Source organism: Haemaphysalis longicornis, unplaced genomic scaffold (assembly GCF_048455015.1).
Source record: "Haemaphysalis longicornis isolate Haplotype H1 unplaced genomic scaffold, Haemaphysalis longicornis Haplotype H1 scaffold_15, whole genome shotgun sequence".
NCBI lineage: Eukaryota > Metazoa > Arthropoda > Arachnida > Ixodida > Ixodidae > Haemaphysalis > Haemaphysalis longicornis.
The window spans coordinates 14,762,729-14,777,803 of record NW_027526257.1 but is presented as its reverse complement, the minus strand read 5'-3'; the positions used below and the strand labels follow the sequence as shown (position 1 = coordinate 14,777,803).

The 15,075-nt window shown below is 46.0% G+C and overlaps 1 long non-coding RNA gene across 2 annotated transcripts; it reads left to right on the top strand.

Moving 5' to 3' along the window:
* The first annotated feature begins 206 nt into the window (after nucleotides 1–206).
* On the top strand, nucleotides 207–2,046 carry LOC144165762 (uncharacterized). Of its 2 annotated transcripts, none has more exons than XR_013321509.1 (3): nucleotides 207–276; nucleotides 1,297–1,378; nucleotides 1,848–2,046. It is a non-coding gene; the product is annotated as an uncharacterized LOC144165762 (long non-coding RNA). The 2 variants fall into 2 exon arrangements; XR_013321510.1 differs by lacking the exon at nucleotides 207–276 and adding an exon at nucleotides 504–589.
* Nucleotides 2,047–15,075: the final 13,029 nt, after the last annotated feature.

The following is a 15,075-nucleotide window of genomic DNA, read 5'->3' as shown; positions in this document are numbered from 1 at the left end:
CGGCCGTTGATTTCTCCGTTGCATGACGGGATATAGAGAAATGGCGGCGCCGGCAGGCCCGGTGGCCGCGTTTTCGCGCCACTCGAGCCTTTTAACCGCTATGATACCCCTACGATGAAGCGAGGATTGCTGTAACAAGACTTATTTGTCGGCGTGAGTCGCGGAGGCTGCGGCGAGCCCATTTGTGACTGGCATTTCTTCACGGCCCGTTCTTCTACGACCAGCATCAAGTTCGCATGTTGGACTAATGCCCCGGCGCCAGTGAAAGCGAACTCGGTGAGTATATTCCCGTGACGGTTTCGGTGTTTTCATTGGATGTATCTTTTCGCTGGGGGCTTTTCAATTTGAAATTGCACCATTCGAGAGGGATTTTCGTTACCTGACTGGTTGCTTCGCTGGACGTTTTCTGTTGTCCGCGACGGCAATCGTTGCGTCAGACTAGAGCGGACGATCGGGAAAGCACAGATAACGGCGCCCGTGACCTGCTTTCTGCTCTGTTAGCGCGCCTTCGTCATGTGTTGAGCGTTTTGTTTACGCTGTTCGCTGCATCGGGCGCACTTGACGAGTTATTGGACCATGTAATTGCCAGGTAGCTCTGTTTGAATAATTGAATTTTTCCCCATTAAAGTCTTCTATTATCGCGCTATTCTCTGGGTATTATCATTTTGTTTCAGTCGTCGGAAAATGTTCATTTTTCTCGCGGCATATATTCGGAATGGTGTTCATTTTATTGGTCTTGTAGTAATATATCCGGATAAACACAAGGTGTGTGCTGCAGAAAAGTAGTCCACTAAATGCTGCCCGAAATTTCTAAACTCACTTTTGTCCAGCACAAGCCTCTTTTATGTGAAAGTTTGCCTTACGGCACAATAAAAAGTTTTCGTATGTACAACACTCCTCATTTTTTTTTTCATTCTTTTCCTTGAGTGGGTAAATTTGGTGTTGGTCATTTTGAGACAGCGGGCCATTTCCACCATATTAGGTGGTTTATTATTCTCATTCGCACAAATCAGTCGTTTATTTATTCGCGTGGTCTTGCAGGGCAAATTATTGTCTCGCGTGATCCTATTGTAGTGCAGTAAAGCGACTTTACAGAATGGTGGTATGTATGAGCGAGCATGCAGGCTGCTTGATTATTGTTTTTTGATGATACAGAAATTGTGACGAATTACACAGAGACAGGTGCAGGTGTAATAATGGGTTCTGCACCCTCATCGGATCCTGGCTGTTCGAAAAGTGTGGTTGCATCTGGCTACCTATGCTATGACTTATCAGCACTACTGTTTTTTCTTGCAGGCAGTGTTCCTTGAGCTGACAACCAGGACTCCCCTGCGTATGACACAAGTTGAAATGAAGTCTGATTTCAGCGGAAACAACGGTATGAAAATGCAATAACTAAAACACATTCATTGAAATATTCTTTGTAAAGATGGCACCCAGGCCTGCACAGACAAAAGTATGATTCACTTGTAAAAATGCGAGGCCTTTCTTCAAGTGTTATGATGTTATATTTCGTATCTTATTTTGCCTCATGTTTAGTGACTCTTTCTATCCGTTCGTTACTACATGAACGTTATGAATTCACATAACGATTTCCTCAGCATGGAGCTTTGTAGTTTTTCAGCAAATCTAGCTATTCTATAGGATGCGTGGTTTTGCAGAGTCAACAAGAACTCTTTTTCTAAAATAGCTCTGTAAAAAATCTCCAGTTGTTAATGAGTGCTTGTGCTGTGTTCTTTTCTTCGTCTTGTCAAGTTTGAGGTGTTCTTTCATTATGAATGTATACCAACTGCCCAGCTCTAAAGCCTATTACATTTTAACCCAAATAACCCTTCGAGTCATTACAGGTACAGACCTCCTGGGAATGCCACTTGAAGATCGGTGCAAGTTCTAGATGTATCCTCTCCTACAACACATCTGGACGAAGAAAAAATGTAAGTTGGCGATTCCTTTTTACTGATAGCCGAGGAAGAAACCACCGATAAGAACACTTTACTTAAATGAAAAACGTTTCGGCTTCCACGTGGGATCCTTGTTCAAAATGAAACTGCCAGTACAAGGGGGGGGGGGGGGGAGGAGGAGGAGGATGTTTAAGTACGGCCAAAAATGTGACGCAGGTGGCGTTAGCATCGTGAAAGCACGTTTCCTGGGTTTAGTGCGACGTTCGCTCTGTTGCGTGTAGGAGTGATTCCACATGAAGGCGCGGAAACGTTTTTGTTTTCTCTTTTGCAAATGTATGTCAGTTTATCTCGTAGCCCAAAGTTTCTACCTGTTCTGGGTGAGCATGCAGAAACATTTCGCGAGATAAACTGGAACACGGCACGATTAAAATTCGGGAAGGTTGGCCGGTATGACTATAGTGGCTTCGTGTTGAACAATGCGGCCAAATTACTCTGTGTAACGATTACTGAAATGATGTGAAATTATTAGCAAAGGCCGTAAATCACTCCTCTGGTGTGGCCTTTCATTTCATTCTCTGGTCTCCGTCTTCATTTCTGTGCAATATATTTTTCGTACTTCATATGCCTGTGGTTTGGTGTGAGGGGCTTATGGTTGCACTGGATTTTGTTCTTTTTCTGAAATTTTCTGTAGATGGCTCTTCAAGGTGGGGAAATCCAAGTGACGGCCCCTCACATATATACCTCCATCTGCGGCAGCAGGGAACAAGCACGGAAATCTTCAACGTGCCCTGATTTTGTGCCTGCTTGTGTACTACGTAAATTGCAAAGCTTATCTCTGAATTTTTCCAAGCGCCTTTTTTCATGCAGGAAACTATAGATACCATTTAAAGTTTGTCCAAAAAACAGATTGCAATCGGCCTAGAAACTTGTTAGTGCTGCGTAAAAAACGATAACTTGGCGTGGGAATCACAACTCAGGTGGAAATGTAAAGAGGAACCTACGAGGGAAGTGTAAAGATGGATTCGTAAAGACGAGTGAATTCCAAGTGTAATATTAGACTGAGTGAAACGGAGAATGTAGGGAACATAGCCATAAACACTGCTTTGTATGAAAAAGTGAATTTGTAATAAATGTTCTTTCTACTTTCCCACATTCTGCGTTTTTTCTGTGGGGAGCCACGACAACAACGCTGTACTGGGAAAGTGCACCCCTGAGAACCATCTTATAAATGTAGCTCAAACTCGAATTCGTGGGAAATTGTTCAATGGCAGTATCCAAACAATTCGGAATGCTTTGCATACATCCGTGCAAATATTGAGGTAAAGAATTTGTATATTTGGCCATGTTTGTGAAGCTGTTCACGCAACATTTATTAAATAGGTTTAATAAGGATATATGAATAAACCGATTTTTACCTGGAAGTCTAAAGCAATATAGGAAACACCAATTCGCCCAGGAATCCGCACTCGTCTAATACTCATTAAGGAACGATAATAACGTTGGGGTGGTTCGCAGCTTTGCGTTTTAATAAGCAGCCCACAGGCGTTTCAGAATAATAAATGTGAATGTTCAAAACTACCGATGCCAAACTTCTGGAAATGTGCTCCTGTTAAATGCGCAGATATGTGTGCATGTCCTGCAATTCTCTTTTGATAATCATGGCCTTGGTTGTCAGACAATAATTTTTGGCTTAAGGCTATGTTATCATAACTTTGGCGTCCTTTTGAAGTATGCTATCAAGTGCATGTTTCCACTCAAGCTTGGTTTCACTAAAGCCTAATGTTGTTTAACTAAAGCTCAATTTAGCAAAAGACCTATCATGCATGTTTGATACTGGTTTCTTAAACGGCACAAAGCTGATGCAAACATCAAATTTAGTTATGCCTGTTTATAAGACTTAAGCGTTGCCAATACTCACGAAGATTTTTGGGTGACAACCTGGGTAACAATTATCGAACAGGTAATGCAATGCATATATATTAAGATAACATTTTCAAGCTTTTTGGCACTGCTGTTTTAGGAATTATAAAAGTAACTTCTCTTTTAGCCCCAGCCGTGTGGCCGGCAGTTTATTCAAGGGACGAAGAAAAGACACCCGACGCAAAAGTTTAGACGGCGCAATGGACAGCATGGTCGCACATATCTTCCACTAACGCAATGTTTGTTCACCACGCGGGAAAGGCGCCTTCGGGGTGTCGCCACAGCGGCGCCGGCGAGAGAGCGCCTGGCGCGCAACATCACACCTTCCAATTTGTGTGGCCTTGGACGGCGGTAGATGTAACTTATATAAAGGTATACATGCTGAAAGCTGCAAAGTAATCCATAACTGCGTAACCCTTACGTGTATACGTATATAAAGGTTACGAAGATATAGGTTACATTTTTACCTTATAAATTATAGGTTACAAAAATTCGAAAATGTATACCTCTATTAAGGGTTACCCAGCTTAGAGTGTATGGCTGGACCCCACGCTATTTTCATGGTCCTTATGACCAATGCCTATTTTATGAGTTGCCTCGCGTCCCGATTTCTGGGTTATACATGCCATTATACAGGAAATTATTTAACGAGTGCGCATTATTTATTTATTGAGCACAAGTTAAATAATTTCCTGTACTATGGCATGTATCAAACCGAAATCGGACCGTGAGGCACAATAAACTGCATTAACTTTGCGAAGCAATTACGTGACTTGCCAAAAACAATTGAGCAACACAACACACCGGGTCTCTCTGTGTAGTTCTTTTATTATGCACATCAAATTTACGAGAAACCTGGCTTAACAGTGGCAAGAATGCGAACGCAAACATGAAAGCAAACACAAAAATAGGCGAGAAAAAATTTAAAAAAGCACTGCTCATGAAGCGCGAACCAATTATGCTTTGTTCAACTGCTTGAGATGCCTACAAAATAGAAGCATTCAGGTAAATGAAAATAAGACCCTCATCCTCGGTAATCCACCGACCTGCCAAGATCACAATGTGTTGTTGTTATTGTAAAATAGCCCTGAAAAGCTTGTCTCTGCTGCATCAGACACTTGTCCACGGGAAATACCTTTACGTCGTAGCGCCTGGAATAAGTAAAAAAATAGTTCAGTGTAATGCTAAATACATGCTGCTTACTAAATGCAGCAGCTAGCACCAGCCTTACCACATGCCCGCGTGAAAATATTCCGCCTAAAATTCTAGCTTCTTAACACACGCTATGAAACATAAAACGTACTGCACTATTCATTTTTCAATACTGCGTTTTACGGTAGCAGTTAATTGGCTCGTTCTTGAGAAAACAGTCCGGAATTTCAATAAAAATCTGCTTCACTCGTATTGCAGTCGCGCAAGGTAATATGAAAAAAGTCGAATACACAAAGCAAGAAGGCAGCGGTTCCGCGAAATTTTGTTGTGGCTACTGTACCCCATAAACATTTAATCGCGACTGAAGTGTCGTGCCGTCAATGTTTTATTAGCGTAAGTTTTGTTCGCTAACAACGCGGGACCCAGAGACTACAAGGCAACGCACTACACAATGAGTTCGGAATGCACGAACGTTCAGGTTTTTTTTTTTTTTTTTGCAAGGCATCTATGCCAACTTGGAGGTTGAATAGAAACCTTGCGACCTTTGAAGGCGTTATATTTTAAGGGGTAACTAAATAAAGCGCCAATCAAAGCGACGTTACAAATCTAACTGATTAGGCATTAAACTGGTTACGGTGTTTCTGTCGCCGTCGCTCACTTCTGCCTCGTCAGACGCGCCATATGCGAACAGAACCGACAGAGAAGCCCAACGGCAGTGTAATTACCTTCTCGCTCGACAATATCTTTACGTTGCTCAAGAAAATAATGAAATGAAAGCTTCATGTATAGCTAGAGGTTAATGAAGCCAGCTTAACACACCCGCAACTCTTATACTGCACACGAGTCTTGCTTCAACGCATGCTGAACGGCGTGAACCTGCAATGGGAGCACTGCCGCTTGTTCGGAAAACACAAAACCGGAAAAAGGATAGCTAGAATTGGCGTGTATGTGACCACTTAATTCTTCGCTAGAATCAACAACGCTAAGCAGCACTCACGAGCGCCAGTTGTTATAAACGAAAGCAGAAGTTTTGGCGGGAACGAGCGCGAGCCCTTCCGTACCACGCAAGGGAAAATGAAATGTTGGCTTACGTTTTCAGCGCCGGCCGCAGCAGGCAAATGATGTTATTCCACCGGTCAGGTATACCTCAAACACAGCCACCGACACCAAAACGCACCTCACAGACACGTAACGGAGTACCAGGAGTACTACGGCTGTTTGAATACCACAAAGGAGACGGAGACGTCAAAGTCACGCGTCCGTCCACCAGCTCGGCGCAGAGAAAAAGATAGCGCAAAGGCACAACGCTCAAGTAGTCCGACGGATACCGTTGCGTTAGGACACACAAATGACCCATTCCTACTGAACGTGTAAGACTATCTCTCACGCTCTTTTGAATACGCTGCACTTTAGTTCAAGTACCTTTGTTTCGTGGCCCGGTGCTGTGGCTCTTTAGGAAACTACTTTTTCCTGCGTTGTGGCCTGTTCCTCTTAATGTCGTGTTCAGACACGCTACGCGATCGGCAAGCGCGTGAAAAAAATGCGCGTTTATCCGTCAGCTGAAGCTCGGCCTCCGGTGGGCTTTTCGTGTGACGTTACTTCCGGTCGCCGTTTGCTTCTATTGGCGCTCTATCAATCTTTCAGCCCAGTTACCGATGAGTGTCCGATAGCTCGGAAGCCAATGGGGACCCATGGGGTTTCCAATCATTGGCAATCAGCCTCTGCTGCTTGAGTTGTCAGTCCGAGTCCGTTTAATATTTCGGACTCCCTTTTTTGAGAAGACCTTTGAAGCTTTAAACACAGACAGATTTTCGGTGCGAGACGTTTACCCGTTCTTGCCTTTGCAGCTGGGTACAAAGCACGTACTTGATCTCGACGACGGCATTGTGGGACTACAAGAAGAGAGAGAGAGAAGCTCTTTATTAAAGGAGGAAAGGCAGAGAGGTTTGCCAACATGCGTACGTCGACATGCTACTCTGCAGAAAGGGGAACGGGGAAAAGACAGATGAGTAGTAAAAAGAAGAGTAGTAGGTGAATGCGGGGAAACAAAAGAGAGGGTAATATAAAGGGACATGCGGCGTAGCATAGACTGACCGCTTAAAGGGGGCATTAAAGCCTCGGTGACGCCAATATCTTCAAGATACCCAAATAACGCATCCAGGACTTTCCGTTGAGATGACAGAGAATGCCATGGTCCAAGTAGCAGGCTCAGCGTAATTGGTGCAGGGTGAAGACATGTGATCCTTTGCTCTAACCGACTCCTTGCGTCAGTGTAGGCGGAGCACTCTAGCAGGACATGCTCGACGGTTTCGGGGTCGCCACAGTTGTCGCAATGTGGGCTTGTACTTTGGCCTATGCGATGTAAGTAGGCATTAGTGAACGCCACATTAAGTCGCAGTCTATGAAACAGTGTTTCCCGCCGGCGAGGTAGTCGTTCTGGCGGCCTCAGTCTTATCTGTGGGTCAATTGAGGACAGAAAATCATGATGATGTTCCGGAAGGGTTCATAAGCGCTTTCTTTCTGCTAGAGCTAGGGCCTTGGTCATAGTTGAGGCATAATTTTTTGTAAAGAAAATCTTTCTTTTGTTTTTCATTTCTAGGCCCCTGCGTGCAGCCAAATCTGCTCTCTGATTTCCTAGGACACCACAGTGTCCAGGGAGCCACTGAAGGGTTACGCGATGGCCAGCAGCGTAAGCGAGATGGTGCAGGTATTTTACTTCGCGCTGGATGTGGTCATGAATGCTGAAGCAGCTAGCACGTCGGAGGCTTTGTAGGGCGGCTTTCGAGTCTGTGAATATGGTCCAGTGTGTCGGTGGCTGAGGAAGTATGTACCGGATGGCTTCTTTAATTCCATAAAGTTCAGCTAGCGTGGACGAAGTCGCTCGCTCAAGCCGGCATGACAGTAATTTGTTAGCTGACGGAATAAAAACTCCTGAAGAACTGCGCTCAGATGTTGCCGATCCATCTGTAAAAATATGGGTCGTTGCGGAGTAAAATTTTTGAATATGGGCAAGTGTAACCTGAAGTAGGACATATTGGGATATGCGCTTTTTTTAATCAATTCCAGGTATAGAATGTTTTATGGTAACATGTGACAAAGTCCATGGCGGAAAACCCAGTGGCATGGTCTGTGGTGCTTGATTTGGCACGGAAGCATCTATTGCCCTTATTGTTCGTCCAATGCTGGAAGCGTCTTGATCCGCACTGCGAGCCAGGAAATGGGTTGTGGCATGTAACCTGTACCTCAAGTAATTTCGTAGCGTCTCTTGAAGCCGTAACACATCCATGGGCAGGCAGCCAGCTTCTGCAAGGGTCCCACAACATGACGAGCCTGCAGGGAGGCCAAGGCACTTCAAATCGCATAAATGATCTCGATTGATTGTAGGGTTTAAGGCGCCGACGCAACGCAGGCGATGAGGCGCGCCGTAGTGGAGGGCTGCGGATTAATTTTGAACACCTTGGGATCTTTAACGTGCACCAAAGTCCCGTACACACGGGCGTTTTTGCTTTTCGCCTCCATCAGAAAATCGGTCACCGCAGCAGGGAATCGAACCATAAACGATCTCGTTCGGTGGACTAGGTGGCTGACGTATGACAACGAAGCTACCAGAGCACGCGTACCGATGTCGCACGCAGTGTTCGCAGAGGCGAGCGTCGGCACCATCAGCACCTCTGTCCACAGCAGCGCCCGTAGCGGCACAAAAATTTTCATCGCATTTCGCGCACTCCTCTCTCACGGCACGAATACGCCGCCCGTCACACTTCCCCCTTCTAGCCACCAAAACAGGAGGTTGTTTTAGAAGACGACGAGAATCTGTCTGAGCCGCACACTTCTGCGAGCCACTGCGAGTGCAAAAAAATACAACGGACACCCAATTTCACCCGAATACACACCCTATTTCAAAATAGCTACTGTTGTTGGCGCTTGAGGCTCACCTCGCCGCAACCAAAGACAGGGAGGAAAAGCTTAGTGTGGACGTAGGGAGCTCTAAACAGGCACTGACAATGCAGGCCTTCCAGCTACGCCAGGCACGTGCTCAACTCGCTAATGCCCTGTCAGAGTTAGCAGACGTAAGAGAAAAGCTCAAAGCAAAGCGCCTGGAGTTCACCCTGCTTCAAGATGAGCTAGTCACTGCCCACCATTGCTTCCAAAAGCTGAAGGAGGAGTTTGAGTAACTCGGAATTGAAAAATTCCAGCAAAGTAATGACGACATCCAATTTTACACTGGACTGCCTGACTACGAGACTTTTGCAGACTTGCTCGAGTTCCTGGACACTGGCGACAAAGGCGAAAATATAATACGCAACCACAACACCAGCACCCCACAGAACAAAGGTTATAGGGGCGGACCACAAAATGTCAGCATAGCGAACCATCTTTTTGTGATTTTCGTAAAGCTCCGTCTTGGCGTCTTTGACAAACATCTTGGACATTTGTGTGATGTTTCCACTAGCACAGTGTCTAGGCTATTTTCTGTTTGGGTGAATTTTTATCCACCTCCAGCTGGGAGAGCTGACCTTTGTGGAGAAGTACGCATCCGCGCGCATGTTGCTTGATGCAACAGAAAAAAGGTGCGAAGTGTCATCGTCATTTGGCGCGCAGTCTGGCCTAAACTCTCATTGTAAATCAACCCACACACATTCAAGGACTGGTTGGAGTGGCCCCTCATGGGTAGGTTACATTTGTTTCCGAGATCTTTACGGGATGCACATGAGACAGGGGATGTGTGATTCGAAGTGGTTTTTCTGGAGCGAGAGTTACGAGGAAAGAGACTCCACTATGGCGGACAAGGGCTTCCGAATTCATGACCTTGTGGAGGAGATAAATGCGAAGCTGAACGTTCCACCCTTCCTTCGACGCGAGCAATTCACAGCCGAGGAGGCCCAAGAAACCCAGGACATTGCTGCACTTAGGATACATGTGGAAAGGTGGATTTAGCGTATCAAGCGTTACCACATACTTGATCAACCAGTTCCTATTTTGTTGACTAATCGTATGTGGGTGATCTGTGCTACCCTGAGCAACTGGCAGTCTCCTATTATGGAGGAGTCTCAATCCAGCTAGCTGCAGCGTGCATTACAAATGCCCATGCAGGAGTTCTGCTTATGCACTTCACAGTGGACCAACACGGATTAGCCATTCAGTTCCTGACTTTTGTTTGAGGTAGAAACCTGCTTTTTCAGAGAAGTGTTACAGTGTGTGCAGGAGACACAATATTTATTATTTCGCATTTAATTCGCTCACGCTACACCTGAGCTAGAAGCACACTGTTGTGAAGGGGTTAGAATTAATTTGAACCACTTGTGGATTTTTAATGTGTACAAATCTTAAAATCATGACATTTGGGCAATTTAAGTTTTTGCCTCCATCTGAAAAGTGGCAACTGTGGCTAGGAATCGAACCAGCGTTCTTGGGATCAGCAGTACAGCGCGCTGAGCCACTTTGGCGGGAGATTCAAGTAGCCTATTGGAAAATTTATTCCTTGGACACAAACCTCACATATGAAGAGTGCAACCCTTCCTTCATTTGTTGCTAGACTCTATCTGGCAAGCTGGCTGCAGGAAGGCAAACGGAGGTGTAATGTAGTTTGTACACAGTGCAATAAAGTACCGTCACATTGTAAGTTCTTTTTGTTGATTGCACTAGGAGTGTACTTTCCATATCATGTGACACACATGTTGCAGACACTGAATATTTTATGGGCTTCTTGTTGAGATGTGCCTAATGCGGAAACGCCAAACTCCTTCTCTCGTGCACACTGCAAACTAAAAAACAGGTAAAGACACCAAATAAACAGTAAGCTGCACATCTGCAGAAGCGATCATTTTTTGGCACTGCCACGGGGCACCTTCCACTGCTGTGGCAAATCAGTGCACACCATGTCCGGGGGCGTTTCTTGGAAGCCCTTGGACTGCAGAAGGTCAACTGTCCACAGCACGCCCATCAGGTGGCTGCGAGCAACCATTCCAGCAGGGCAATCACAGTTCCCATCGGCCACTTCTCCGTGCCGGCCAACTGCGGCTATCACGATTTACGCTGTGATGGCGCTGCGCTCAAACAAACACGAGTCCACGGCTGAAAAGAGATATATATACATATATATAGCCCTTACTGCAGCAGGAAGACGCTAGGTCTCGTGGGGGAAGCGGGAGTAGAAGGTGGGATGTTTGTAGCTTGGGCCAGTTAAAACTGAAGCTAATTGGCTCCTTGCGAAGGCGGAAGAGGCCACGTCCGATGAGGAGAGCAGGCTCACGGCTCTAAACTGTTCGCCCTAGACCGCTTTGTAGAGAGTAGTGCGCAATTAAAGTCTGCGTGCAGGGTCCCAGTGTTCGAGGGTCAATGTATGAGGAGGATGCATTTGGAAGAAAAGAAGCGTTCACAATGGGACGAGTTAACTTGCATGTGCTACAAATGATACAACCGATACAAACCCAGAAGCTGCAACATGTACCCTTAACCATACATCGTTTGTTAGTAAAGGTATGTCTTAATGCCGCACCACCTAAACTGCCATCTCTCTCTTTTCTTTTTCGCTCGAATGTTCGCCTCCTTCTTCTCCTCTTTATTTGCTCACCCCCCTCCGTCTTTGCATTATTATTTCCCTGCTTCACCTGCATTATCCCCGGCCTCTAATCAAGTTTCGACGGAGCAGATAAAAGCCCGCAGTTATGACGGCTCTAGTGCTCGTGCTTTCGCGCTGCAACACCGCGTTTCCTCGCCTCATATCAGGGCTGGCGGATGGGAAACGGAAGACTCGACAAGCGTTTTTTTCACAGATCAGCTAGAAGCGGAAACCAACTGTTCCAGTTCCGCATTACTCTCCCGCTCGTGTAGTCGCTTACGTCGGCTTGCATGGCAAATATACGCCCCGGGATTCCCCTCCGCGCTTGCACGGAAGTGAAGTAACTCTCGCAGTGTTTCCCTCAGTCGATCGGCTGCTCACGGTCTACGAATTGTCCTGTGGCACGCGTAGGAATGATTCAGTTGTCACGCTGTGAACTCGACGAAAAAAAGAATAAAGCCGGCCGGACGGGTCATCATTCTTGCTCTCAATGCTGCTCAACAATCTTTCACAAGCAGTTATGCTGCAGCGGCTGAAAGACAGTCGCAAAGGCGAAGAAAAAAGCCTTACCTTCGCTGGGAGCTGTTAGTCTTCAGCGTCGACGGAAGCACGTACTCACGAAGTTTCTTTCGGTTGCCCACCTGCACGAGTAAAACTGGACAAGCTGCTCCTCCCTCGGCGGAGGTAGGCAAGATAAAATGCTCTCCCACCTGGTGATTGGGAAGACAATCTCAACAGAACTTGCCATCCCAGGCAGCACAGAAAACGTGGCCAGCCTTTGGCTTATTTTTGGCCGATGCTTGGCCTGTTTGGCCATTGGCAATGTTTTGACTGCCAAAGAACTTATGTTCTTTGGCATGCATTTGGTCACAGAATAGTTGTTGTCTGCTCGGCCAGCCGAGGTCTTTACACCAAAGGCAAGCATCTGGCCACAGAGATTATGTTTTTTCACCGGTCACCATATGTCCGACGACGAACAGCACGCGCCCGGCCACAGATTACTTGTTTCCTTTTTGGCCAAGTGAGGTCCGAAGACGAACTGCAAGCGTCTGGCCACGGAGTCCGCGTTGTCTGTTTGGCCAGTCTAGGTCCCCAGATGAACGGCAAGCATCTGCCCACGGAGTGCACGCTTTCTTCATGGCCACCATACGCCTGATGACGAACAAAAAGCGCCTAACAACGCAGCAATCGTTTCCCATTTGGCCATCGGAAGTCGGAACACGAACGGCAACCGCCTGGCTACGAATTACTTCTTTCCTGTTTGGCCAACAAAAGTCCAAAGACGAACGACAAGCATCTGGCCGTGGAATATTCGTTTTCTGTGCGGCCACCCATGTAGAAAAGATCTCCGGACAGAGAATTGCGCGTGTGTACGTGACGACCTCTGAAAGGAGGGGTCAGGGTGGGTGTGAAATACAATGGTGCAGCGGAACGAGCCGCTTGTCCGCGGGGACTCTATGGCATGCAGTAGCATGGTATGTAGCTTCGCGAGCGCATGGCAGTGGCACTGACCTCTACCGCGAATCTCCCTTTCAGTGAGTACGCTAATGATGGCCATTATAGCAAGAAAGATCTCTCCTTTATTTTATAAGTTCTGATAAAGCAGGTACGGCTGCTGACATGAGACTTGCTTTAACTGAAATATTCGTATGTGGGACGCTAAATTCTACTTCAAACATTTTTTTTCGCGCCGAAGCTGGCTTAAACAAAAAGACACACCTAAATGCTACATTTACATCACACGAGGATATTAAGTTAGCACCGCAAAGCGACATAAGGGTATTCTATTTTAAAAAACGAAAAAAACAGCAGCTGTTGCAATGGATCTAACTAGCATTCATGTTGTGTTTGGAAGCACCGCGCCACTCTGGTTACTTTAGGCGTGATACCCATGTATTAAAGCAAAAACAGGCAATGAGTATGTAGACCAGTCATTTAATTTTCATTTTCCCAGCCTACCACGCACATGCATAGGATCCTAGCATACAGCTAAGTGCCCGTCATGCATGTGGCGCTACTGATTCACATCAGCCTTTCATTTGAGACATGTGCTGTCTTAATAAGTAATATTAAATTTTCGTCGTAAAAACAACATACCCCTTAGCCCTGCTATGCATGACTACATACTTCCCTGTGCCACAATGTCTTGTGACCCAGCTACTTCGCCGAAAACACGATGTTTCGTCATTGGTGTGTGGCACATCCTTGGCGCTTCATTTCGGTTATATTCCCTATAGAATTCAGTACCTCGACAAAAAAAGAATCCTTCGAGGATTCGAAATATAGAATTTACGATAGCTAAAGGCCGTGCTAAGGTTTTACGCTCTAATGTATATTTATATGAAATGCGAATGCTCTGAAACGACGTGAGGTATTCATCAAAAGTGGTTGGAACCACGGAAGTTGCGAAGCCCTATATTTCTGGTACCCAGGGCATAAGAACTCTCCTGACATGCACAGAGCATAATACAAGCGTTACGAGGTTGCACGCGGGTTCTTGAATCGAAGCTATACATACGACGATTGTGAATACCTTAATAGTACGAAATCACGTGCTGGGCGCGTCCTGAATTTGGAAATAATGTATTTCGTGGGTGTGATGAAACGCGTATGCGTGTTATAACATGGAGATTTAAAGGAACGTTACGCGGTGTTTGCCTGCAACGTCATAGCATGCTTTCAATGATCGCTTTAAAAATCTTGTCTATGTCGTTACCACAAACATATTCTCAACAGACAACGTATGTATCTCAGCTTTTGTTTTTGAAAGTAGCGAATCTAGCGCATTTCAACGCTTTCTTCAGGATTTTGACTGCCGCCATTTTTACGCAGCCGAGGTGATCGATCTGTCTCCAAAATGAATTATTACGAGAGCATTACGAATGGTTACTTCCGTACGATTTCCTTGTGAGGCTATCAGTTGGCCAAGTACTTCAATAGTATATTCGATATTGTCAGTGACAAGCCATCTAAGTGAACGACACACCAATGGACGTTACTGGTGACACTGCTGAAGGAAGATCCGGCATGAGGTCGCGTCTTGCCTAAACACAAAAATGTTTGCCCCTACGCCTCTGTCACCTTCATCCGGTTTCTCCCACCTGCGCGCTACTCTTGCACCGGTCGCTTAATATTTTTTCACAAACATTTTCAGCCTAACAGATCTTTGTGGTTACAAAAACGTTTTTGCGCTACTTCTATGGATTTTTCCTCACTCGAAAGGTAGAAAAAAACAAGCATCGGTTCTGTGCGGGACTATATGCTTGTTTCAAAACGTAGGGCAGGAAGTGAAAGTCTACTGTCACCCGCCGCAATGGCTCGGTGGTTAAGGCGTTGCGCTGGTGAGCACGAGGTCACGGGTTCGTTTTTCGGCCACGGCAACCGCTTTTCCGATGGCGGCGAAACGCAAAAATGCCCGTATGGACGAGATTTCGGCGCACGTTAAAGATCCCCAGGTGGTAGAAATTAATCCAGAGCCCTCCACTACGGCGCGCCTCATCGCCTGCGTTGCGTCGGCGCGTTAAACCCTACAATCAATCA